This window comes from Bos indicus, chromosome 15 (genome assembly GCF_029378745.1).
Source record: "Bos indicus isolate NIAB-ARS_2022 breed Sahiwal x Tharparkar chromosome 15, NIAB-ARS_B.indTharparkar_mat_pri_1.0, whole genome shotgun sequence".
NCBI lineage: Eukaryota > Metazoa > Chordata > Mammalia > Artiodactyla > Bovidae > Bos > Bos indicus.
The window spans coordinates 42,122,302-42,149,970 of NC_091774.1; the positions used below are offsets into that span (position 1 = coordinate 42,122,302).

General features: G+C 41.2%; 1 long non-coding RNA gene across 1 annotated transcript; it reads left to right on the top strand.

The window, feature by feature from the left end:
• Positions 1 to 27,669, top strand: LOC139187306 (uncharacterized). Its single transcript, XR_011570856.1, has 3 exons — positions 1 to 223; positions 24,041 to 24,128; positions 26,367 to 27,669. It is a non-coding gene; the product is annotated as an uncharacterized lncRNA (long non-coding RNA).

The following is a 27,669-nucleotide window of genomic DNA, read 5'->3' on the forward strand; positions in this document are numbered from 1 at the left end:
CCAGGCAATGAATCTGCCCGCTCCCACTGCCACCTCCAGGAAGTACTCAGCAATCAGGGCATAATCCGCCCTGTTGTTGACCAAGTGACTCCGCAGACCAAGAAACATGACTTCCTGGACTGCTGAGCCTTTTTATTTGGCGATACCAGAGAGGGAGCAGAGAAGGCAATGGCCCCCGACTCCAGTACTCTTGCCTGGAAAATCCCATGGACCGAGGAGCCTGGTAAGCTGCAGTCCATGGGGTCACTGAGGGTCAGGCACGACTGAGCGACTTCACTTTCACTTTTTTCTTTCATGCATTGGAGAAGGCAATGGCAACCCACTCTAGTGTTCTTGCCTGGAGAATCCCAGGGACGGGGGAGCCTGGTGGGCTGCTGTCTATGGGGTCGCACAGAGTCGGACACGACTAAAGTGACTTAGCAGAGAGGGAGTGCTCTCTGTCTCAACTGCAGACAGGCCTCCTCAAAGTCTCCTCCTCCTCCTCCTCAGGGCTGCCTGCCAAGCCTCTGCCTCGCAGCTGCCTCCCCTCCCGCTCTGGCTCCGTCTCTTCACCCCACCTGCCTTTCTGCTCCCCTCCCAGCATTCTTCCCTCTCCCTTCCCCCTTTATCCTCCTCCGACTTCTCTCTAGGTTTTCCTGCCTCTTTCCTTCTCTCCCTTCCCCACCTCACTCCCTCTCTGCAGCTAGCTCTCTTTCTGTTGATTTGTGTGTGCTGTGCGTGCGTGCGTGCATGTGTGTGTCTGCTGGTCTCTCTCTGTTTCCCTGTCTTTCTGTTTCTCTCTCTGTCTCTGTCTCTCTGCCTTTCTCTCTCTCCTCTCTTCTCCCCACTTCTTCCCTTCTTCTTCTTTTCCCCAGCCTTCACTGTCGCTCTCCCTCCCGGAACCCAGCATCACTTCCTCTCTGGCCTCTCCCCAACTCCCGGAAGGAGGTCAGTTGGCTGCCCTGGTTCCCTCCTCTCTGCGTCAGAGCCTCAAGGCCTGGGGGCCTCTGGGCCCTTCCCGCCAGCCTCCCCGCTTGTATCCCTTAGGCTTCTTTCTCCTCTGAGTCCTCATTAAAGGCTTCTCCCGCCAAATCCTGCCCCACCTCCCTCCTGAGGGCTGCCTCCTCAGGTTGCTGGGGACTGTTCTCCCCGACCTGCCCAGCAGCTCTGTCTCCCCAGCTCCCTGCAGTGGTAGGAGGATCTTATTCCTCAGGCTGGGCCTCAGGTCCTGCCAGTGGAGGCCCGGGGGCCTCCACTGGCCCCCTCTGCTGCCTTCAGACAAACTGCAGAAATCCTGGAGCAGAGCCAAAGGGGCCGGTCCCTGCTTGGAGGCCACCCAACTGAGAAGCCAAGGGGCCTCCATATGGAGTGCAGCCACCCTACCAGCTCTGCCGTCAACTCCAGCACTTTGAGCCACAGCCTTAGGCCCTCCCCGGGCCTATAGGGCCTAACTGGCTCCACAGGGGCTGGGCCATCCGAGAAGGCCAGGAGCTGCAGGGAGTTCAGGACTGTTCTGCCCTCACCAGATGCCTGCAGAAGCCTTTGTTTCCAGGGCAGAAGCTTTCAGAAGACTCCAAACAGGCTCATGGGTGATAGTGGGGTCCTCTGGGGGCTTAGCCAATAAGCATAAAGCTAGGGCAGCAGGGGAAGAGGAGAGCTCAAGGAGCCCCTACCCCAGATCTCCAGGCAGCTCCCTCCATTCCCGTCTTCAGTAAACATTTAATTTAGAGCCCAGTGTGTGCCAGGTACTGGGTGCCAGAGATAAGCAGAACGGTTGTCCCTGCCCTATATGGGCTGGTGAGAGAGAAAAACAACTAAACGGCAAATACAATGTGATAAATGAACTCATAAAAATGGATAATTAGGAAAGGAAACATTGAGCACGTTATGAGCAATGACCAAATGCTGTAAATTGGCAAAAGCATTTTATGGTATCTTATTTCAATCCTCATCTGCACAAAAGGTTTCATCTCCATTTTGCAGATGAGGAAACTGAGGCTCAGTTAGATAACTTAACTGCACAGCTAACAAATAGCAAAGCTGCCTAACTGACCCCAAAGTACTGCTCCCTTCTGATATAAAACACTAAGGACAAATAGAGAGGTGAGGGGGGTTGGGGTATAAGTGGACAGAGTGGGTACGAAGGCTTCACAGAGAAGGTGAAGCCTGCTGGGTGTTTGAAAGGTGAATAGGAGCTCCCCTGGCAGCCAAAGAACACAAGGGCAACGCAGACCAACAAATGCTGTGTCCAATCTCCTTTGATTTCTTGCAAATTTTTTCTCTAATGAATTTTTTCCCAAGCTATTCAAACTCCAACAACATTTGTTTACTAAGTACCTATAATGTAGCAAGCACTTTTTAAAATTTAAGTATAGTTGATTTACAATATTATATTAGTTTCAGGTGTACAACACAGTGGTTTCGTATTTTTGTAAATTATACTCAATTTAAAGTTATTATAAAATAGTGATTGTTTTCCCTGAGTAGTACAATATATCCTGGTAGCTTATTTATTGTATATACAGTAGTTTGCACCTTTTAATCCCCTACCCTTACCTAACCCCTCTCCTCTTCCCCTCCCTATTGATAGCCACCAGTTTATTTTCTGTGAGTCTGTTTTTGTTATGTTATATTCATTCTCTGTTTTTTAGACTCCACATGTAAGTGATAACATCCAGTATGTCTTTCAGCATAATCCCCTATGGGCAGAATTTCTTTTTATGGCTGAGTAGTATTCCATTGTATATGTACAGCACATCTTTATTCGTTCATCTGTTGATGGACACTTAGGTTGCTTTCGCATTTTTGCTGCTGTATATCATGCTGCTATGAACATTAGGGTGCATGTGTCTTTTCAAATTAGTATTTTTGTTTTCTTCAGATAAATACCCAGCAGTGAATTGCTGGATCATACGACAGTTCTATTTTTAGGTTTTTAAAGAACGTCCATACTGTTTTCTGTAGTGGCTGTAGCAATTTACATTTCCACCAACAGTATACAAATGTTCCTTTTTCTCTACAACCTTGCTAACACTTGGTATTTGTATACTTTTTTCATGATAGCTCCTTCTGACCAATGTGAAGTGATATCTAATTCTGGTTTTGAGTTATATTTCTCTGGGGATTAGTGGCGTTGAGCATCTTTTCATGTGGCTATTGGCCATCTGTATATCTTCTTTCAAAAAATGTCTATCAGGTCTTCTGCTCATTTTTAAATTGGGTTGTTTGGTTTTTTGATATTGAGTTGTATAAACTGTTTCTATATTTTGGAAATTAACTCCTTATCAGTTACTTTATTTGCAAATGTTTTCTCCCAAGCAGTAGGTTGTCTTTATTTTGTTGATGATTTGCTCTGCTGTGCTAAAGCTTTTAAGTTTAATCAAGTCACACTTGTTTATTTTTATTTTTGCTTCCTTTGCCTTAGGAAACAGATCCAAAAGAGTTGTTGCTACAGTTTATGTCAGAGAGTGTTCTGCCCCATATTGTCTTACAGGAATTTTATGATGTCCATTCTTATGTTTACATCTTTAATTCATTTTGAATTTATTTTTGTATATGGTGTGAGAAAATGTTCTCATTTCACTCCATTACATATAGCTGTCTAGATTTCCCAGCACCACTTATTTAAGAGACAGTCTTTTCTCCTTTGTATAATCTCTCCTCTTTTGTCAAAGATTAATTGACCCTAAGCGTGTAGATTTCTCTATGGGCTCTCTGTTCTGTCCCGTTGATCTCTGTGTCTTTTTTGTGCCCGTACCATAATGTTTTGATGACTGTAGTTCTGTTAGCATAATCTGAAGTCAGGGAGTGTGTGATATGTCCAGCTTTGTTCTTTTTTCTCAAGATTTTTTTGGCTATTCAGGGTCTTCTGTGGGTCCATACAAATTTTAGGATTATTTATTGGTTTGAGTTCTGTGAAAATTGTCATGGATATTTTGATAGGGGTAGCATTAAATCTGTATATTGCTTTGGGTGGTATGCCCATTTTAACAATATTAATCCTTCCAGACCATTTAATGAACTTTTAAAATCTAAATTTCTGGCCACTAAAATTTGCAAAAAACGTAATTTTCAATTCAGAAATTTCCTTAGGATCCTAACATGACTGAGCTCATTAAAAAAAAAAAAAAGCAATTAGCATTTAGCAGTAATTTTAAAGTCAAGTTTAAAGAGGAAAAGAAAATCATTCATAAAGCCACCATCCTAACACAGCTTTTTCAGTCATTCTGTTTGCTTCCAATTCTTATTCATAAATGTGTAACCATTTAACATGAGCAGTATGGAAGACAGCCTATTAATTTTCTTCATTAGTATGGCCAAGCACATGTGAGTCTTTGATGAGATTTACAAATATCCTCTAAGTGGCTGCTTGTTTATTAGCAGAGTTTCTTAAACTATCTGAGTCAGCATTTTTGTGTAGAAGAAACAATTTATTATCTCTGTAGAAGTTATTCATTTCTTGTTTTACAAAGAAGACATAGCCAGTACATGTGCACCTGCTTAAGGGAACTCTCTTCACAGAGGAGACTGAGTCCTTAGCTGGTGACCCAGCTTCCTTCTTGCTCCCCAAAGCTTATGCTACTGTCAGGCAACCATGCCTCCCAGTGTTCTTAGAACACACCAAGCACACTCCCATCTCTAGGGCTTTGCTCTTACCCTTCCCCCTGCCTCCATTATTTTTCTTCTTCTCCCTGCCTTCTCCAAATCTTTTCATTCTTTAGGATCCAAATGAAGTCCCCGTTTGTCAATAAAGCTTTTTCAGAACCCTCAGGGATTTTTCCTACCTCTGAGCCCTTCCACTTTTAACAATCAACACCACTTATTGCTTTATACTGTTGTATCATTTACAGACATGCTCCATCTTCTAAATTTGACGACTATAAAGGCAAGGACTAAATCTGATTTCTCCTCCCCTGCCTTCTGCCCACAGCTGACAGTTTGCAAATGTGTGTGGATTATAATGATGCTGTTCATATGTGTTACAAAACTCTAGCTTTCTAGCCAGAAAAAAACAGTGTGAATTTGAAGTCAGAATGAGCCAGATTCAAATCCTTAGTATATCTATTTACTAATGATAGGACCTTGAAAAATCTTCTAAACCTCTCTGAGCTGTAGTTTTTTCATCTGTAAAATGGGGGCAATAATAGAGGTATTGGCTGCGATTCATGGGATCGCAAAGAGTCGGATACAACTGAGCGACTGAACTGAACTGAGTGAGGTAATGGTTAACACAGTATACAAAGTGCTTAGTATATCACCAGCATTCAGTAAACACTGAATGCATAGTTGACACTATTCTTTTCTCCTACTAATAGTAATGAAAAATAACAATAAGACTAGAGTTTGCAAACAAATTCCAAAGAGCATTAGTTTAATCAAAGTCATTATCTACCAATATCATGAAATTGTCCATCAAAGAATTTCACATTAAAAACTCCTGACAACTGAGTGGTTTTAGGGACTTTGCACTTGAGTTGAGTTCTGTATCTCTGAGATTTTACTGCTGCTGCTGCTGCTTATAAGTCGCTTTAGTCGTGTCCGACTCTGTGTGACCCCATGGACGGCAGCCTACCAGGCTCCCCCGTCCCTGGGATTCTCCAGGCAAGAACACTGGAGTGGGTTGCCATTTCCTTCTCCAATGCATGAAAGTGAAGTAAAAGTGAGATTTTACTATCCAGTGCCAAATGTCTGTGACCACCACCCCCAGAGTTACCAAAAATACTCTAATTTGAACAGTTGTTACATTGTTTCCATATTTTTAAAAGACTGTGCAGTTCAGTTCAGTTCAGTCACTCAGTCCTGTCTGACTCTTTGGGACCCCATGAATCCCAGCATGCCAGGGCTCCCTGTCCATTACCAACTCCCGGAGTTCACTCAGACTCACGTCCATCGAGTCAGTGATGCCATCCAGCCATCTCATCCTCTGTCATCCCTTTCTCCTGCCCCCAATCCCTCCCAGCATCAGAGTCTTTTCCAATGAGTCAACTCTTCACATGAGGTGGCCAAAGTACTGGAGTTTCAGCTTTAGCATCATTCCTTCCAAAGAACACACAGGACTGATCTCCTTTAGAATGGACTGGTTGGACAGTCAACATCCAAACATGACCACTGGAAAAACCATAGCCTTGACTAGACGGACCTTTGTTGGCAAAGTCATGTCTCTGCTTTTGAATATGCTATCTAGGTTGGTCATAACTTTCCTTCCAAGGAGTAAGTGTCTTTTAATTTCATGGCTGCAATCACCATCTGCAGTGATTTTGGAACCCCAAAAAATAAAGTCTGACACTGTTTCCACTGTTTCCCCATCTATTTCCCATGAAGTGATGGGACCAGATGCCATGATCTTCGTTTTCTGAATGTTGAGCTTTAAGCCAACTTTTTCACTCTTCTCTTTCACTTTCATCAAGAGGCTTTTTAGTTCCTCTTCACTTTCTGCCATAAGGGTGGTGTCATCTGCATATCTGAGGTTATTGACATTTCTCCCGGCAATCTTGATTCCACCTTGTGCTTCTTCCAGCCCAGCGTTTCTCATGATGTACTCTGTATATAAGTTAAATAAGCAGGGTGACAATATACAGTCTTGATGTACTCCTTTTCCTAAGACTCTGCAAACTAACTCCATTTCCTAGAATGTTAGAACTTAGAGTCATCCTAGGGACTGCCCCTTGTTCTACAGACAAGGAAACAGTACTCCTCACAGAGTCCCTTGGCAGGTAGGTGACAGAGCCAGAATTTTGAACCCCAATATCCCAATCTCTAATTCAAAACTCAGCATTCACCATGTCATTCTGACTCCTTGGAGAAAGAGAAACTCCAAGAGACTTGTACCCCATACACAGGGACATTGGGATTTGATCTCAAAGTGTATTTATTTGCATGAGCTCCACTAAGTGGGTGGAGCTCCTCTAAGCTACAGTGGGTGGTTTTAATTATTCCATTTTCTGATAGAATCGTTCATGCACAAAGATGCTAAACACTTGCTATAATACACATCTTCTCTCAAGTGTTCCTGCTTGGCATTTAAATCCAGCCTCTATGCTGGAGTTTTGAGTAACCTCACTGCTTTAAAAGGTAGGTCTGGGAATAGTAAAGAGTCACCAACCCTCCTGGGATTCATACGTAGAGTCACTTCTGTGTATGGACGCAAGCAGGAGGAAAAAGTCTGCATAGAATCATGCCATGCTCCTGGCATATTGTGAGTCCAAATAAGTGGTCTTTCATTGCTACAGTTTCACCGAGGAGGAAAGCAAGGAAGGAAAATGGTGTTTGTTGGCTGAATGACTGATTACCAATGGCGTAACTCAGCAATCACTCACAGCACCATCACTCACGCCTAAGCAATTAAAATTTCACAGACACAACCATCACCCTGACAGGGCAGAGCTTGGCTCTTATATCAGTGTTCTGGGGCTCTCTCAAGTGACAGATTGTAGAAGTTCCTGGCGTGGAGATCTCACAATAAAATTTACCCAGTGGTGCATCTTGCTGGAATCAAGTTTAACAGTCATCATGGCCCTATAAAAATGCTGGACAGGGAGGGGCCATCCATGAGCAGACACATGTCTTGATTCATGAGGAAGCCCCATCAAAGCTGAAAGTGAAAGTTGTTCAGTCATGACCGACTCTTTGTGACCCCAGGGACTATACAGTCCACGGAATTCTCCACTGGAGTGGGTAGCCTTTCCCTTCTCTAGGGGATCTTCCCAACTCAGGGATTGAATCCAAGTCTCCTGCATTGCGGGCGGCTTCTTTACCAGCTGAGCCACCAGGGAAGCCCAAGAATACTGGAGTGGGTAGCCTATCCTTTCTCCAGGGGATCTTCCCGACCCAGGAATAAAACCAGGGTCTCCTGCATTGCAGGTGGACTCTTTACCAACTGAGCTATCAGGGAAGCCCAAAGCTGAGGCCGGAGCTAAATCCAGCTATAGCTCCCTTTTGCTCTTCATCTCCTATGAAATCAGTTATAACTCTTATCCAGGGAATCAAGCAGATCTGCTTCTGGCTCGGTGTGACTCCATCAAGTCTAACCCTGGCCTCATCCCCATACATATGGCCTCAGAGCCTTTCACTCATGATTTGTGGTCTACACACATGATGATAATCCTGAGTGCCCTGCTCTACACTGGCTGACACCACAGGGTCCAGAACCCACCATGTCATCCCCTCTAGAAACAGTGACGTGTGCCATCTCCCCCACCCGCCAGGCTAACTCTCCAGGTCTATAAGCATTGCATCTGCAAATGCAGAGAATTCCAGATGGGCCCACTGAGCACTTCTTGTGTACCAGGGACTTAGCTGACTGTTTGATGGGCATTATCTTATTTTACTCTCCTGAGCCAAATGAGGAATACTTTATTATATCAATTTTCTATGTGAGGAAATGGAAGTCAACAATCAAGTAACTAGTCTGAGGTCACATAGCAAACCAGGGACAGAGTTAGGATTAGGACCCAAATCCTACGCTCATAGCCTCTGTACTCTATAGCAGCCTCTGTCACATCATCCTTCATTGCTGAAGGAAGGCGCTGCACACATATGCGTGAAGACCAGACAAGCAGGATGGCTAGGACTGCCCCTAGCCTAGCCTCACTCATGCATCCATTCATCCCTCCAGCAGATGTTGGTAACTACTGTGGGCCAGGTGCTGTGGCAGGAATAAAGAGCACAGCAGTCCTCTCCTTAGCAAGAGGACCTCAAAGACAAACACGGACTTATTTTGGAGACTGCTCAGTCTGCAGCCCACGAGTGTCCACTTTTCCCTCCAGGAGCCATCTTTACGGGGAACTTTAGGACTGGACCTTGTTGACTCTTGAGACCCAGATCCCACAGAGTCCTGAGGGCAAGGCCAAGTGCCACTGCTGTTGATCCCAGGCTAGCTATTTATCCCAGGGGAACCTCAAACCGCACAGTGACCGAAAGCCTCTCCTTCCCACCTGTCTGGAATTGCTCTTTGACTACATCCTTGCATGACTCACCAGGAGCAATATTTTTGGAGCGCTTCCAATTCAAGTGAAAGTAGTTGGTGTTTCTTCAGTTACCAGCTTAACCTGACATAAGAGGGCTGGAAGGTCCTGAGCAAGTTCTGCTTGATGGACCCAACACCTGCTAACACTCCTCATGTAGTTAATGATAATGTCTTCCTTCTCATGGGAAACCATCACACCAAGTCAGTGGGCATACTTTCAGAAGACTATGCTTCTTGTAACCAGTGGAACTTGAAATGGGTACAAGATTGCTGCAATAATTTCTCTGTGTCCAAAAATTATATTCACTTCTCCTTTAAATATTCTTCTTAAAGGTAGAGAAAGCCTCCCCTCTGAGGCTGCCTACATCAAACAAAGGGACACTCCAGTTTGTTCCCCAGGGGTGGTAAATAGTACCATCACGTAATAGCCTGATAGTGTTCAGAGGACTCGGGCAAGAGCTGCCGGCAAATGACTTCTGTCTTCACTCCCTAAGACCAGGTGGGCCATTCCAGCCAGGGAAGTCCTAGAATACAAAAACTGCCGGAACAACCCCATTCTGGGTAAAAAGATGCAAACCAACACAGGTCACATCTGAATGCTGCTCGGCAATGCTTTTCATAGAGAATAAAGTAAACAAAGAATATTCCTTTCTCTAGTCTCCAGTTCTTGATGTCCTAAAATAGTCATCTCATTCCTTAATAAAAAGAATGTAGGTCAGCCTAGCCCATAGAAGGTACATTGCTGATACTGGCCACACTCTGAAAAGAGGCCTCTTAGGAGGGTAAACTGTTGGTCAAAAAAGCATTATGTTCACTAATGGGAAAATAGCTTAAGTTTTGCATTTTATTCCTTTTGTGTACCTGTGGTTTTATATTATGCTGATTTATGGCAAAGTGCTCCAGATGGCCTTTGTCCCCACAAAGTGATACAATCTACTCCTCTTTGGCTTACTTGATTCTACCGAAATTCAGTTCCCCACTCAAGACTTGCCGCCTCCAGGAAGTCTGCTCCGACTTGCATCCTGAGAATTTTCCCAGTCTTTGTAGGTTGCTCCCTCTAAATGTTGGTCATAAAGCATTAATGGCCTCATATGATTCCAAATCAGGAAAGGAATAGTCATCTAAGGAAAACATGCCCTTTGCCCACTGAATGAGAAAGCAGATGGAAAATCAAAACTGCCAAATGACTTTTCAAGGACAACTCAACTGTCAATCAGGAGACCTTTCCCAGGAAATTACTAAATGTATACAACTGCACAGAATAGGGTTCTTGTACAAAGTAGCAACAAAATACTGATATTTCTTTTACTTTTCTGCCGGCTATGAAAAAAATTGCTTATGAAAATGTATGTGGTGGTACAGCTTTCCTGGGGAACACATCCACTTCTAAAATTTATCCTAAGGAATTAACTGCAGCTGTACACAGCAGGTGTCCTTTGCTATATTTATGATGAAGCTGAAGCTCCAATGCTTTGGCCACCTGATGCAAAGAACTGACTTACTGGAAAAGACCCTGATACTGGGAAAGACTGAAGCCAGGAGAAGGGGACGACAGAGGATGAGATGGTTGGATGGCATCACCAACTCGATGGACATGAATTTGAGCAAGTTCCGGGAGTCGGGAAGCCTGGCATGCTGCAGTCCATGGGGTCGCAGAGTCGGACACAACCGAGCCACTGAACTGAACTGAACTGATATTTATGTAATATGGAAAAAATGCTGGGACACATTTGTAAGTAAATTGTGATACATCTATTGGGGAATACTAAGCAATCATTTAAAATCATATATGTATGCTAACTTGTGCCCAACTCTTTGTGAGTCCATGCACTGTAGACAACCAAGCTCCTCTATCCATGGAATTTTCCAGGCAAGAATACTAAAGTGGATCACCATTTCCTTCTCCAAAAATTATGTACAATAACATCTAAAAATTCGACAAAATACAATATATTGCTAAATTAAAATTTTTACATAGTATGCATGGTATTATCCCAATTTTGCACATGAAAGAACTTAATGTCATAAACACAAGGAAATAAAGAAAAATTATTATCCAGGTTTTTTCCCTATATTCTTCAATTTTTCTGCAAGAATGTATTTTTAAAGTAAAGAGAGAAGTTATTTTTTAAAAATATGAGATAGGGGGCACTCTCGGTCCCCCTGCTGATGTCTATGTCAGAAGCTTTCTCTGTCCTTTTTTATACTTTAATAAAACTCTGCTTCACCGAAGGTCTGAAGTGATCAAGCCTGGTCTCTGGTCCCGAAGCTAAATCTTTGGAGATCACAAATCTGATATCGTACACCATAAGGTATCATCTTGAGGGCTCATCTGGGATCTTCAGGACAAGCCCAGGCCTGATCCCTCTGGACTACAATGCCCCTAATGGAAGATGGGTCCTACTCAAGTGTAAAGAATCAGACAAAGGGTTAACTGGACTTAGAGTGGATACCAAACTACTTTTTCTTTTTTAAGTTTGATAGAAGCAAACAAAATGTTGAAAGAATTAGAAGATATTTGCTGCGTTGAGAACTTGATTTGTATGTGCTTTCAGCACTGAATCATCCTAGCATGGTATAAGAGAAAGGTGTTGGATTAAAAATAAAATTGATAAGATAAACAATTGTAGTAAGAATTTGGAAAAAGAAAGTCTCTGTCATTGAATACTAATAAAGCTTTAAGCTTTCTGACAGCTGAAAGAAAATATAGTTTTCATGTTTCATAGTGATTATTGGATAAATGTTTATCTTCTAAAGGACACTTGTCTTTATCCTTGAAGTAAACTTGTGAGTTAAGCTCAATGTAACACAAAACGCTTTTTATACTGTAGACTATTCTAAGGGGTCAAAAAGGGAGTGGATGATTTTAAAGTACTGTTTGTCCTGGGCCTCAGTTGTTTTCACTATGCAGCATGCGTATAACTTTCTTTTCTGTGCCCCTATTTTCCTCTCTGGAACCAACCCTCACGCTCATGAAGTCCCTGTACAAAGGGCAAGGTGACTAATCCCTAATTCCAGGGATGGGCATGAACTCGGGCCTGATCAATTATAGCATCATAGTCCCTGGCCCATACTAATTGCTTACAGGATAAACTTTGACCTAAACACAGTCAGTGAAATACAACAAACCTTTTGAGGGACTTCTGAGAGAGAAACACATACTCTTTTCTGCTGCTGCTGCTGCTGCTGTGTCACTTCAGTCGTGTCCGACTCTGTGCGACCCCATAGACGGCAGCCCATCAGGCCTCCCGTCCCTGGGATTCTCCAGGCAAGAACACTGGAGTGGGTTGCCATTTCCTTCTCCAATGCATGAAAGTGAAAAGTGAAAGTGAAGTCGTTCAGTCGTGTCCGACCCTAGCAACCCCATGGACTGCAGCCTACCAGGGTCCTCCGTCCATGGGATTTTCTACTGAACTTAAATGCAGGACAAAAGGCTGCTCAAAACCTTCTTTTCCACTGCTTAGAGTCTGAAGATAAACCCAGTATAGGGACAACCAGTACCAATAAATAGAGTGAGATTTGGTTCTAGTATTAAGCCTCTGGATCAAACTATACCCAAAGATCTGTCTATCCTTGAACTTATTAGTTGCATAAGCCAATAAATTCCCTTTTTATTGCTTAAGCAAGGATAAGTTGAGTTTTTTTTATTTGCAACCAAGAGAGTCCTAAATGATACACTCTCAATCAATTTCCAAATATTCATTTCCAATTCTACAGGGATGGTCAAACACACCCTTTAGAAATTATAAATATACTGCAAAGGGTGAAAAACTCCCCATGAGAGTAATTCAGGGATAAAGAAAGTGTTATTATTCCTATTCAGATATCTGAGACCAAATGTTTTTTTCTTTTTTACATTAATCATCTTCTTTGATTAGAGTTTAGTTTTGATTCAGGAGTTATACTTCTGAATAATAACCCCTTTCTCAGAATGTTGTTATGAAGAATAAATGAGAATAAAAGTTTATGAAAATGCTTAGAACAGTTCCTGACACCCAATGAGTTCCCAAGAAATTTTAGTTTCCTTCCCCTAGAACATTATTGTCAAGAAACAAAATAGACAGACAAGCTATTTGTAAATTATCAAGACCTCCAAGGTCGTGCAAAACAATGTTCTTCAAATTTCTTTTGAATTGAAATATGACCAGAGGATATTTGCAAGAAAACATCCATAAAGCAGTGATACTGCTATATATACAAATGATGGGCCAAAGCGCATGCCTTAGGAAAAAGACACCACAGTGGGCACTTTGGCAGAACTGTGGATGCACAGAACTGACTCTGAGCAGAGTTTGTCAGAAGTGAAGCAGGAAAACCTATGAAGGACTCGGAGCAGGGACATGTTTGATGTGCCAATTCAGATAGCAAGGAGCATGAAAACAGCTCCAGGTATGACTCCAAGGACAGATATGCCCCAAAACCTGGGATTCTTTTTGGAAATGTTGCAGGTGATCCTAGGAGACTAATGTGGTACAAAGAGCATGTGTTTTAAGTCATAAGAACCTAAACCACAACCTCAGCACCTCCACTTACTTGCTAGTGACCATGAGCTATTTCTTTAACTCTCAGGGGTTTTTTTTATCTGTGACATTAGAATAATAGTATGTACTGGTCGTGGCTCCTTTTCTCCAAGATGTGCCAGGCATTAGGGAAGCTCACAGATAACCTGGTTCTCCTGCTCGGTGTATGATGGGTTTGTACTTCTCTATCCCCTTGGAACTTGGATGTGTTCTTGTGGTTTGTTTTGGGAAATTAAATGTGACCCAAAGTGCCTTGTATCTAGTGAGGTGGAAGCTTCAAGAGCCAGAGCATGATTTCCTAGGTCTGCTTCTACCAGATGAGGTGATTCTAGACACAAGATTGGATCTCTATCAGCCTGAATTGCCTGATATCATATGGTATTTGTCTTTCTCTCTGACTTACTTCACTTAGTATGATAATCTCTACGTCCATCCATGTTGCTACAAAGGGCATTATTTCATACTTTTTATGGCTAAGTGGTATTCTGTTGTGTGTGAATATATATACACACATATATATTGTTGTTGTTCAGTCGCTCGGTCATGTCTAACAATTTGCAACCCCATGGACTGCAGCATACCAGGCTTCCCTTCCCTTCACCATCTCCTAGAGCTTGCTCAAACTCAGGTCCATTGAGTCGGTGATGCCATCCAACCATCTCATCCTCTTTTGCCCCCTTCTCCTCCTGCCTTCAACCCAGCATCAGGGTCTTCTCTAATGAGTTGGCTCTCCACTTCAGGTGGCTGAAGTATTGGAGCTTCAGCTTCAGCATCAGTCCTTCCAATGAATATTCAGGATTTATTTCCTTTAGGATTGACTGGTTTGGTCTCCTTGCTGTCCAAGGGACTCTCAAGAATCTTCTCCAACACCACAATTCAAAAAGCATCAATTCTTAGGTGCTCAGTCTTCTTTATGGTCCAAATTTCACAACCATACATGACTACAGGAAAAACCATATTTTTGACTCTACAGACCTTTGTTGGCAAAGTAATGTCTCTGCTTTTTAATATGCTATCTAGGTTTGTCACAGCTTTTCTTCCAAGGAGCAAGCGTCTTTTAATTTCATGGCCACAGTCACCATCTGCAGCTCTTTAACATTCATTTGTCAATCTGGACATTTAGGCTGTTTCCAAGTCTTGGCTATTGTAAATAGTGCTTCCAAGAACATAGGAGTGTACATATCTTTTTGGATTATGTTTTTTTTTTTCCAGATATATGCCCAGGAGTGGAATTGCTCAATCATATGGCAACTCTATTTTTAAATTTTTGAGGCACCTCTGTACTGTTTTCCATAGTTGCTACAACAGTTTACATTTCCATCTACAGTACAGGTGGAGAAGGCAATGGCACCCCACTCCAGTACTCTTGCCCGGAAAATCCCATGGACGGAAGAGCCTGGTGGGCTGCAGTCCATGGGGTCGCTAAGAGTCGGACACGACTGAGAGACTTCGAGTTCGCTTTTCACTTTCATGCATTGGAGAAGGAAGTGGCAACCCACTCCAGTGTTCTTGCCTGGAGAATCCCAGGGACGGGGGAGCCTGGTGGGCTGCCATCTATGGGGTCGCACAGAGTTGGACACGACTGAAGTGACTTAGCAGCAGCAGCAGCAGCAACAGTATAGAAGGATTCTCTTTCCTCCACACATTCTCCAGCATGTTATTCGTAGACTTTATCATGATGACTGTTCTGATTGGTGTGAGGTGGTACCTCATCATAGTTTTGATTTGTATTTCTCTAATAGTTAACAATGATGAATATCTTTTCATGTTCTTATTGGTCATCTGTATGTGAGAAGAGTTATGTTTAAAGTGGGTGTAATCAAAGGATTGTTGTTTAGTCACTACATCGTATCTGGCTCTTTTCCAGCCCAATGGACTGTAGCTCACCAAGCTCCTCTGTCCACAGGATTTTCCGGGCAAGAACACTGGAGTGGATTGCCATTTCTTTCTTCAAGGGATCTTCCCAACTCAGGGATCGAACCAGTGTCTCCTGCATTGGCAGACAGATGCTTTACCACCTAGCCTCCAGAGCAGCTGATAATCCAATGATACCAAAAGCTAATCAGCTATATTCAGCCCTGAGAAAAGACATTTTTTAAAGATTGTTCAGCATGGAGTGTAGGGAAAAAGTCCAGTAGCCAAAATGTGTCACTGTGTCCAGAGCTGCTCTATCCAATAAGACAGCTACTAGTCCCACAGCTATTGAGTATCTGGAATGAGGTTAATCCACATTCATGAGATGTGCTGTAAGTGAAACATATTCACTGGACTTCAAAGACTTAGTATGGGGAAAAAAGAACATAAGCTGTCTCAAGAATTTTAACATAGACTATGTGTTGAAATGACATTTCAGATATATTGGGTTAGATAAAATACATTATTTAGATTAATTTCACCTGCTACATTTTACTTTTCTAATATTGTTGGGCTAGAAAACTTCAAACTCCACACATGGCCCACATTTTATTTCCAGTGGATGGTGCTGGTCTAATTATTCTCCAGAGGAAAGAGTGTCAGTTCTTGGTTAAATTACCTAAACTAACTCATCTAGAATTTAAATTTACAATATTTCATGTCTGATAGAATGGTTTCCAGTGCTTTTTTAAAAGACTGACTTTTTTTTTCTATTTTCCCATTTTTGAGTACTTTCAATATATTTCAGATAGTTTATCTAAAGCTTCTTGTCTCATTTTTAAGCTTAAATACTAATCAGAAGGTGAGAATATTTGAAGAAAATTCAACACATTCAGAAAACAGGGAGGTTATTCCCTATCACTAGGAAAACCAATGTAGAATTTCACACCAATTCCGTTACCACTCTCCTTTCTTTTCAGTGAACAGAGAAAAGGTAGATGGCTCAGTGCAAAGAGCTCAGAAAGTGCAAATCCGGCCCCTCCTGTGGGTAACATTTAGCAAGTAGTGAGATCCTCTCCATAGATTTCATGCCAACATAAATTCCAGATGGATTAAGGAAACACTTTTAAAAACCATAAGAAAAACAAGAAGAATATTAAATGTACTACACAGTTAACCATTGGGACAGGAGGATTTTAAACATAATAAAAGTATATTTTAATTCACTGATATAAAAATAACAATATTTACTAAAAAAAGAGAGGATTTGTGTAGATAGAAACTGATTCACTTTGCTGTACAGCAGAAACTAACATATTGTCATAAAGAAACAATACTCCAATAGAATTTTTTTTTTTAATTACAAAAAAATAACCCAATATTTAAAGGAAGGCTTGACTCTGTTTTCAGATGCTCAACCCAGGACACATTTTACTTTCCTTCCTTCACGTATAGAGTCAGGCCACCAATTTATAGATTGGCATTTAGGCTCAAATTAGAGGTTGACCTGGGGCTTCCTTGGTGGCTCAGTGGTAAAGAATCTGTCTGTCAGTGCAGGAGACAAGAGTTGATCAGAAGGATCCCACATGCCGCAGAGCAACTAAGCCCATGTACTACAACTATTGAGCCTGTGCTCTAGAGCCCAGGAGCTGCAACTACTGAGCCCATGTCCACAATCACTGAAGCCTGCAGGCCTGGAGCCAGAGCTCTGCGACAAGAGAAGCCACCACAACGAGAAGCCCACACATTGCAACTAAGAGTAGCCCCAGCTCACCGCGACTAGAGAAAAGCCCAGGCAGGAGCAAAATTAATTAATTAATTTTAAAAATTAGAGGTCAACCTGACTGGCCCTTGCCAGTCTCTTAGAATAATCTAGTCTAGTTTTCTTTTTTTTTAATTGAAGTATATTTGATTTACAATATCATGTCAGTTTGTTATATAGCACATTCAGTTTACACATATTTAAATATTCTTTTTCAGATTCTTTTCCCTTATAGGTTGTTACAAAGTATTGAGTATAGTTCTTTGTGCTATACAGTAGGTCCTTATTTTTTATCTCTTTTATATTTAGTAGTATGTATCTGTTAATCCTATACTCCTAATTTACCCTCCCCCACCTTTCCCCTTTGATGACCGTAAGTTTGTTTTCTATGTATGTGAGTCTCTTTCTATTTTGTAAATAAGTTCATTTGTATCTTTTTAAATTCCACATATAAGTGATAGCCTATGATATTCATCTTTCTCTGTCTGACTTACTTCACTTAGTCTGGTAATTTCTAGGGTCCATCCATGTTGCTGCAGGAACAGGAGGATTTTTAAAGTAGCAAAGAAAAAGAGGGGAGAAAAGATGGATAGATTAGACAATGTACACATTTTAAACTTCTAGACATAAAAGATATAAATGAGAGACAAGAGAAAATATTATAGCAAATATCACAAATACTAAATAAACTTTTAAAATGTATAGCTATTAGATAGACAAATTAAGTTAAAAACTATTTTGACTCCCAAATGTAAAAGGCATGAATCAATAATTCATCAAAGAACTATAACTAGCAAATGATCCCATGAGAAAATGTTCACTTTCGCTTGTAAACAAATGAATGCAAATTAAAACAAAACGAAATTATCTATTCTACCTACCTGATTGGCAAAGTTATTTTTGTGATTGCTGTTTTATTTGGTGCTGGTGAGAATGTAGTAAAATGGGTACTAACATATATCTTGATGGTTCTGAAAATTTATATAAACTCTTGGAAAAACATTTGCTGTAAAAAGACTTTGATAAAGTAAGTCCATGTCTGGACTCTATCCTTAAGGGAAAATACAAGCAAAAAATCTTTAAAGCAAAAACACTTGTCACAGAGATATTTATAATATTAAAAAATTAAAAACAACTTAAAATTAAAACAATAAGAAAAGGCATAGGCTAACTGGAGCCTATTATACAGAGTGAAGTAAGCCAGAAAGAAAAACACCAATACAGTATACTAAGGCATATATATGGAATTTAGAAAGATGGTAATAATACCCTGTGTACGAGATAGCAAAAGAGACACTGACGTATAGAACAGTCTTATGGATTCTGTGGGAGAGGGAGAGGGTGGGAAGATTTGGGAGAATGGCATTGAAACATGTATAATATCATGTATGAAACGAGTCGCCAGTCCAGGTTCCATGCATGATACTGGATGCTTGGGGCTGGTGCACTGGGACGACCCAGAGGGATGGTATGGGGAGGGAGGAGGGAGGAGGGTTCAGGATGGGGAACACACGTATACCTGTGGCGGATTCATTTCGATATTTGGCAAAACTAATACAATATTTTAAAATTTAAAAATAAAATAAAATTTTAAAAAATAAAATAAAAAAATAATAATAGCTACTAAAAAAAAAATGTTCATAGTGCCTAGGTTTATTCTAAGTTAAAAATTGCTATATTGTTATATCTGTCACAAGCTTGTCAACAAGAAAGTACCTCTAAACAACAACAACAAAACTAAAAAATGTAAATGTGATATGAGCTTTTAGATAAACTATTAACAATAATTATACTCTAAAATATCTGCCTATAATAGTCTTGATTGAAGGCAGAGGAGAAGGGGACGACAGAGGATAAGATGGTTGGATGGCATCACTGACTCGATGGACATGAGTTTGAACAAGCCCCTGGAGTTGGTGATGGACATGGAAGCCTGGCGTCCTGCAGTCCACGGGGTCCCAGAGAGTCAGACACGACTGAGCAACTGAACTGAACTGAACTTACAATCGTTTCTCCAGGTGTTTTAGTTACCTGAGTTTCTATCCTTGTGCTAAACTAAGTGACGACAGTGTATTGAATAGCTAGGTCATTTCCAAATAAGTTAAAGTTCTGAAACATTCAAAAAAAAAAAAGAATCTTATAGGACTTCTATGGTGGCTCAGTGGTTAAGAATCTACCTGACAATGCAGGAGAAAGGAGTTCAACCCCTGGTCTGGAAAGATTCCACATGCTGTGGAGCAACTAAACCATGTACCACAACTACTGAGCCCACGTGCCAAACTATGGAAGCCCAAGAGCCCTGGAAGCCATGCTCTGCAACAAAGAAGCCACTAAAGCGAGAGGCCTGCGCACCACAACTAGAGAGTTGCCCTTGCTCTCCGCAAGTAGAAAGAAGCCTGGGCAGCAACGAAGGCCAAGAACAGCCAATAAAATTTTTAATAAAAATTAAAAAGAATCCTGTAAACATCTTCCTCAGTAGTGATGGGGTTTGTCTTCCTGGGAAAAGGATGTTCACTTGGTATAAAATCAATGGATACAGTGAATGTATATACTTTATTTTATTTTTATACACATAAACATTCATGGTACATTGTGATGGGAAATATTTTGGGGTTGACACCACTAACAGTGACGTTTAGGGTGACAGATATTTTGGAAAACACAACCCAAAAATTCAAACACACAAAGAATCACACTATTCATTATACATAAAAACACACCCAGTCCCATGGACACAAACCTACACTATTAACCATAATACAGCTTCTTCCTGGAACTACAGTAATCATCCACATTGATCTCTTGTAAATTACTTTCTATCACCAGGGCCCCTATACTCATTCCCAGCAGGAATTTGGAATCAGTTTGGCCTCTACACTAAAACCAGCGAGAAAGCCCCAACTTTCTCATCTACAAAGTTTTTTCTTCCAAAGGGAATGATTCTAGAATACATACCACTTTCACATCCTGAAAGGGCCACCTGCAAGTACAGAAGAGAAGACGCTATGAGGGTAAGATCACATAGATGCACAGCCTTTGGTTCATTTGGTGACAGTAGAAAACCTGATGAGGAGCAGTGTGGAGTCCAGGGAACCCAGCAAGATCAGCACACACATACTCAGGATGAAAGGCAAGACCTGTGCCTGGAGGATGGAACTCCAAGTCCATTTAGGCTGGAAATTGCACAGTTCTTTTCCTAGAAGAAATGTTGCTGCAGGAGAGAGAAATCTGTACTCTACAGAGTGTAATGGATGCTAAAAATTTTAGTATCTTGTGGACTGAGGAATCATGAGTTGGTAATAAGACTCTCATCTACATTATCCCAACAAAGGGAACTGTCTCTAAATGAAACAAAAACCATCAGAGTCACAACTTAATTCTACTGAAAGAGAAATGAAACAATATTTCTATCTCATACCAAAAAAAAAAAAAAAACAGCTTGCCTTGGAGAAACACTGAGTCTCTTCTGTGTTGTCACATGGTGGGTTGACTGGCAGGTCCTCAGTGAAGTCTAGAGGGACACAGAGTAGCTGTTAGACAACTGGTGAAGCTGTTCAGGAATCATTCAAGGGGTTTTCTCTTTGTGTGGACACGAGGTGGTGTGTCCAGATGTGGGAGGTTAATAAGCATGAGGTGAACTTGTGTTCATCCATCCTCTTTGGAGAAGGAAGGAAAGTAAAGGAGAGGAAGAAGGAAATGAAAATAGTACTTTGGCTTTCTAGCTAGAGGAACCTAATCAACATGAAATATTCAATCTAAAAAAAGGAAAGCTCTAAAATGTGTGTATTGTTCAATGAAAGAGACTCATGACTCCTCCTGCTTATTGTGAGGTCCTGCTAAATTACCACTGTCCCTTGATTTTTCCCAGATCACTCTTCTCCAGGATCTACAGTTGCTGATATTCTAATCATCATGTTTTGTATGAGACTTTGTACTTGATTAAAAGTGATCTCTGTTAGAGAACTGAATTCAATATTGGGCAAAGTATGCTATTCTCTTAATTCACTAACCAATTTTCTTAAATGAAATCAAATATGCAGTATTTGGCAATACTGAATTCCTGCCATTTAATAAGAGCCACTATGAATGATAAAAAGAAAAGGCTTAAGTGAAATATGGTATATTCATTCAATGGAATACCATGTAGTCAATAAAGCTATGTGGTCAGGCTGTACACTAACATGGAAAATGTACTATGATATAATATTTTGTGAAAGAGCAGTTCCAAATTGTGTACATACATATACATTGTATAATCATAACTATGTAAAACTGTTCATTTTAAAAAGATGGAACAAATGTTCATTATGTCTACCTTTCAGTAGTCGAACCATGATTTATATTTTTCTTTCTATTTTTATGACTGTATTTTATTAATACCTATGAGTGATTATTATGGTAGGCCAAATAGGATAAATGAGTATTATTGTAGACTCCCCAAAGATATCCATATCCTTATCCACAGAGCCAGTGAACATGTTACTTTACCCAGTAAAAAGGACAGTGTAGATGTGATTAAATTAAGGATCTCAAGAGAGAGATTATCTTGGATTATCTGGTCCAATATAATCACATAAGAGGAAGTCGGGAGTGTTAGAGAAAGAAAGATATGATAACAGTAGCAGCAGCTGAGGCCAGAGAGATTTGAAGATTTTTCACTGCTGACATTGGAGACAGAGGGAGGAACTATGAGCCAAAGAATGCAGGCCACCTCTGGAAGCTGGAAAAGGTAGGAAATAGATTTTGTCTGAGAGCCTCCAGGAGAAACACAGTCCTACCTTGATTATATTTTATTTTTATGTTTTGCACATTGTTAAACTTATTTCTAAGTATTATTCTTTTTTTGGCCATGCTGTGTGACATGCAGGATCTTAGTTCCCCAACCAGGGATCGTACCCATGCTCCATGAAGTGGAAGCGTGGAGTCCTAACCACTGGACCCCCAGGGAAGTTTCTTACACCTTGATTTTAGGACTTCTGACCTCTAGAACTATAAGATAATAAGTATGCATTATCTTAAGCCACTGCTGCTGCTAAGTCACTTCAGTCATGTCCGACTCTGTGTGATCCCAGAGATGGCAACCCACCAGGCTCCGCCATCCCTGGGATTCTCCAGGCAAGAACACTGGAGTGGGTTGCCATTTCCTTCTCCAAAGCAGGAGAGTGAAAAGTGAAAGTAAGCCACTAACTGATGGTAATAACTTACAGCAGCAACAGGAAACAGATACAGGTATATACCGTGTTTATGGTGAAAACAAATTGTCTTGGTTAAAAATCAGTTTTTTTCGTAAAGCTTTTAAAATAATGTGTGGGGTAATATTTGTAGTTCAGTAATATTACTTCATGATTTAGATGTCAGAAACTGCAGTAGAGCTTAATACATTTCTGATGAATTTGTCTCATCTTTCCACTCCCCCTATCAACACAGAAATGTCTCACTACAGAGCAATAAACATTGAATTTGGGATAATTTCCTTAATACTGAAATCTAGTACACAAATGTCTGAGAAACAGGCAACAAACAGCATGCAGGAGAAGTTTTTAAAAAGGGACCAAGACGATGAATCATAAGTAAAACACTCCCTTAGTTGAGCAACTCCAGATTTATGCAAATTCAACATTGCACAAAATTTTCCAAAAGATACGTAATATGATTTTAAAGAAACAGAGGACTCTAAGATAGTTCATGAGCAATGGAAATACAGAACAACTGTTATTATCTCCTCACTTGCTTTCAGCCTGTTCTCCCTTCAGTTCAGTGTCTCGTCCCATCCTCGACTCCTGGCTTGACTTCTTGTTATCGGGTCCTGTACCTGCTGCTTTGATCTTGGTGTTTCAAGTCACCTGGAGGGTCTGATTCTTGACCTTCAGCTCCTCCTCCAAAATTCCCACCCATCATTCTCAACATCCACCCATTTTCCCCATTGGACATTATTCCTGGTCTTCACTAGCTCACCCCTGAAGACCCAATCTCCAGTCTCAGGCTCTAGGAGATGATGGGGACAAGGTTGATGTGGGAGGGAGTGGATAGAGGTGATCTTAAATAGGGTTAGAAAAGAAAGGAAAGAAGGGAGAGATGGGGATAAAAGCAGAAAGAAAGGGAGGGAAGGAGGCAGGGGAAGAGAAAGGGAAACGGAAAGGAAAAAAGATGGAACAGAACTGTACAACATAAAAGAGTTGCCAGTCAACTTAGGGGGAAAATACTCAGAAAGCTGTGGAAACCATTCCATCACATATGAAATGTTTTTTAACAAATACTCATTCTAGGTTAATGGCTCATATGCTGACCTGACTTATGGGTGAACTGGTTTCTGTGAGTTGATCTGTTTTCCAAGCATGCCCTAGCACACACACTCATGTACACCACATGGCAGGTTCAGCACATCCTGGACCTACCGGGAAAGTGCCTCCGACCATCCTCGCGTGCACACAGCCCGCTCAGATCCCCTAATTATCTGGCTCTGTCTGCATTCATCAAGCTGCCTTCTCATTATAATGTGGCTTTCCATGTAGATTTTCCCACCGGGAGAGAACAGGCTGACCTGTAAGTCGGAGGATTCTGGTCCCATTGGCAATCAGTCTGTATGGAAATTAATTAATCAAACTTCTCCTGGGAATTTGATTTGCAGGTCCATTCTCAGAGTCTAAAATAATTTTTTACTGCACTAAAAAATTATTCTGTTAGTGTCTTAGTTAAGGCAATTCAGTGAAACCCACTTTAGGTAGCATTAACACAAGTAGGAATTTACTACAAGATGGTAATGGGGTGTCAGAGAACTCAAGGGCAGAAAGGGCAATTAGGACTAGAACCAGAAACCAGAAAGCACCGAGGACCGAATCCGCCGCCCTTGCTCATCGTCTGCATCTCACATTCCCAAGGCTACCCGCCTTTTTCTCACGCTGCAAGGCAGCACGGACCTCATTCCTGTCCCACACCTTCTTCACTTTTTCCTCTCTACAGGTTAGCTTTTTCTGCTTCTCAGACATGCAGCTGGAAAAGGCTACCTCTCACCTGCCTCAATGCCAGCAACCAAAGGAGACAAGCACTGGTGAGTGCCAATTCTAAATTCCCACACACCGAATCCAATTGGCCCAATCTGGGTCAGGTATCCACCCTGATCAAATTCTCTGTGACTGGTTGGGGGAGCTGGGAGAAGAAGGACAGGTTAGGCCCAGTTGTGTGAAATGGAGAACCATTCCCAGGAGAAGGAAGATTATGTGAATGGGTAGGGAAAGCATCCCTCAGATTGCCACAAACTCCAAGTCAGAGATGTTTCAGAATTTGGAATATTTTTTTCTTTTTGGAACTTTCTGGGGTTTGCTTTTATTGAAGTATAGTTTATGTATAGTGTTAGCCTCCAGTGTATAGCAAAGTAAATCAGTTATACAACCATACATATATTCTTTTTCATATTCTTTTCCATTATGGTTTGTTACAGCATGTTGAATACAGTTTCCTGTGCTATACAGTAGGATGTTGTTGTTTATTTTATATATAGTATTTTGCATTTGTTAATCCCAAACTCCTAATTTATCCCTGCCCCCCTTTCCCCTTTAGTAACCATAAATTTGTTTTCTATGTCTATGAGTCTGCTTCTATTTCATAAATAAGTTCATTTATATCATTTTAGATTCTACATATAGGTGCTAACATGATATTTGTCTTTCTCTGTCTGACACTTCACTTAGTATGATACTCTCTAGGTCCATTCATGTTACTACAAACGGCATTATCTCATCTTTTTACGGCTGAGTAGTATTCCACCGTATATATATTCCATGTCTTCTTTATCCATTCATCTGTCAATGGACATTTAACTTGCTTCTGTGTCTTGGCTGTTGTGAATAGCACTGCTATGAACATTGGGGTGCATGTATCTTTTCAAATTAGAGTTCTCTCCAGATACATACGCAGGAATGGGATTGCTGGATCATATGGCAATTCTATTTTTAGCTTTTTAAAGAACCTCCACCCTGTTTTCCATAGTGGCTGTGCCAATACATTCCCTGAAATTTGGAATTTTTATATTCTAGTACGGTCATGTACCTCATATAATATCACACCCCCAACAGAGTCTAAAGCAGCTTCCCATAATCAAACACATTGATATTTTTAGAATGAAAACATGAATATTCATACAAAATAGGATTATACATAGTCTCACGTGAGTTCAAGTTTGCCTCCAAAGAAATTACGAAAGTGCTTTTGGTTTTCAGAGCATCTGAATTTCACAACTGCTGATGAGAGGTTTCGACTACACTACTCCAGGCTTGCAGAGCCGAGGACAGGCCACTTCCGCCTACATGCTGGTCTCTGGACCAGCAGCAGCAATGTCACCTGGGAACTTGTTAGAAGTGCTGAATCTCAAGTCCCATCCTAGCTCCACTGAATCAGAATTTGCATTTTAAAAATGTACATAGTGGGACTTCCCTGGCAGTCCAATGGTTAAGGACTTTACCTTCCAATGCAGGTTTGATCCCTGATCAGGGAGCTAGGATCCCACATAACTTGCATTCAAAAAACAAAAACAGAAAACAGAAGCAATGATGTAACAAACTCAATACTTTTAAAATGGTCCACTTGAAAAAAAATTTTTTTTAATTTTAAATAGAAAGATGATAGTGTCATAGTCCATTCAGACTGTTTATAATAAAGTGCCATAGACTGAGTGGCTTATAAACAACAGAAAATCATCACAGATTTGGAGGCTGGGAAGTCTAAATCGAGGTCCTAGCAGATCTGTTGTCTGGTGGAGCCTTCTTCCTGGTTCGCAGACAGTTGTCTTTTTGCTGTATCCTGACACACTAGAAGGGGTTAGGGAGCTCTGTACAACCTCTTCTAAGGAGCACTAACGCCATTCATGAGAGCTTCACACTCAAGGCCTAAGCAACTCTGAAGTTCACCTAATAGCATCATCTGAGGGGTTAAGATTTCAACACAGGAATTTTAAGGGGACTCTAAGATTCAGTCCATTGCACTCTAGTGCTTCGTATGCATATTAAAGCTTGAGACGCACTGCTCCAAGTGACCCTGGACATATTTTTTTAATCTCACCTCCCTGGGTCTCAGATTCCTTGCTCCCTAACCCAATCTCTCGTGATGTGGTAGTGGGTGCGTGTTCAGTCATCTCCGACTCTTTACAACCCCATGGACTGTAACCGGCCAGGCTCCTCTGTCCATGGGATCTCCCCGGCAAGAACACTGCAGTGGGTTGCCCTTTCCTTCTCCAGGGGATCTTCCTGACCCAGGGATCAAACCCACATGACCCTTGTCTCCTGCATTGCAGGTGGATTCTTTACCACTGAGCCACCTGGGAAGCCCTACCCTACGTTTCACGATGAATGAGTGAGTGAGTGATAGTCGCTCAAGTCATGTGCGACACTTTGAGACCCTGTGGACTAGAGCCTGCCAGACTCCTCTGTCCATAGAATTCTCCAACACCTCATGATGCATCCAAAGTAAATCTTCAGTTATGTAATTTCCTAGTTTAAAACAAAACAAAATAAAACAAATGCATGTTGTTAAAAATCTCAATGCTCCCAATTCCCTACCACAGAGATTCTTTTTTTGTTCCTTTTCTTTTTTCTACAACTGAGATTCTTAATATCTGTATCTTCTAAAATTATCCATAAATTTTTGAGTGTATATTTATTTTACTGTAGAGTAGATCCATGATTCACACTAGTTTTTCAAAGGGGTTTGTGACCCCATAAAGGGTAAGGATTAATCTTCTGGTAATTCTGATTTATTTATAGTTTCCCATGTTTTGTGTGTGTGTGTGTGTGCTTATAACATTTCCTCTGCTGAGATTTCTTTTATAAATGCACTGGATTGAATGTCTACCATGTGCTAGGTGCTAGAAATACCACAGCGAATAAGCCAAGAGGGCTCCTCTCACCACTTGGATCTGGCTTTTGCTCATCCTTCAAGGCTTAGCTCAGCCTCATCTCCTCCAGGAAGGCTGAGATATGCCCTTCATTTTTGACTCCTTGACACTTTGTACTTATCTCTGACATTTAAAGGAAAGGTATCTGATTGTGTCATCTTCCCCACTATTAGCAACATGTAACCTCTAGCTAACTTTGTATAATACAATTCCTGTTTACAGTAAGGGTTCAATAAACATTTATTGTAATGAAAAAGAAAAGTTCAAGATTGATTCTTCTTTCTCTGTAATGGAAACAAATAATCTATTCCCTGTTGATTTTACAAAACTATTGGAAAAGTCACATCAGGATAGAAACTATTTATAAGACTCTATTCAGAATCAAGATGAATTTCACAGTTAATTGATCCTTCCATGAATCTCTGAGATCAAAGTCAACGGAAAAACAATGCTAAGGATGGGGCTTCCCTGGAAGCTCAGTGGCAAAGAATCCACCTGCCAAACCAGGGAGACAGTTTGATCCTCGGTCTGAGAAGAGTCCCAAAACTAAATCCCTGCACAATTATTGAGCCTGTGCTCTCAAAGCTGGGAGGCACAACTGCTGAAGCCCACGTGCCTTGCAGCCTGTGCTCCACAACAAGAGAGGCCTCGCCATAAGAAGCCTGTGCACCACAGCTAGAGAGAAGCCCATGCAGCAGCAAAG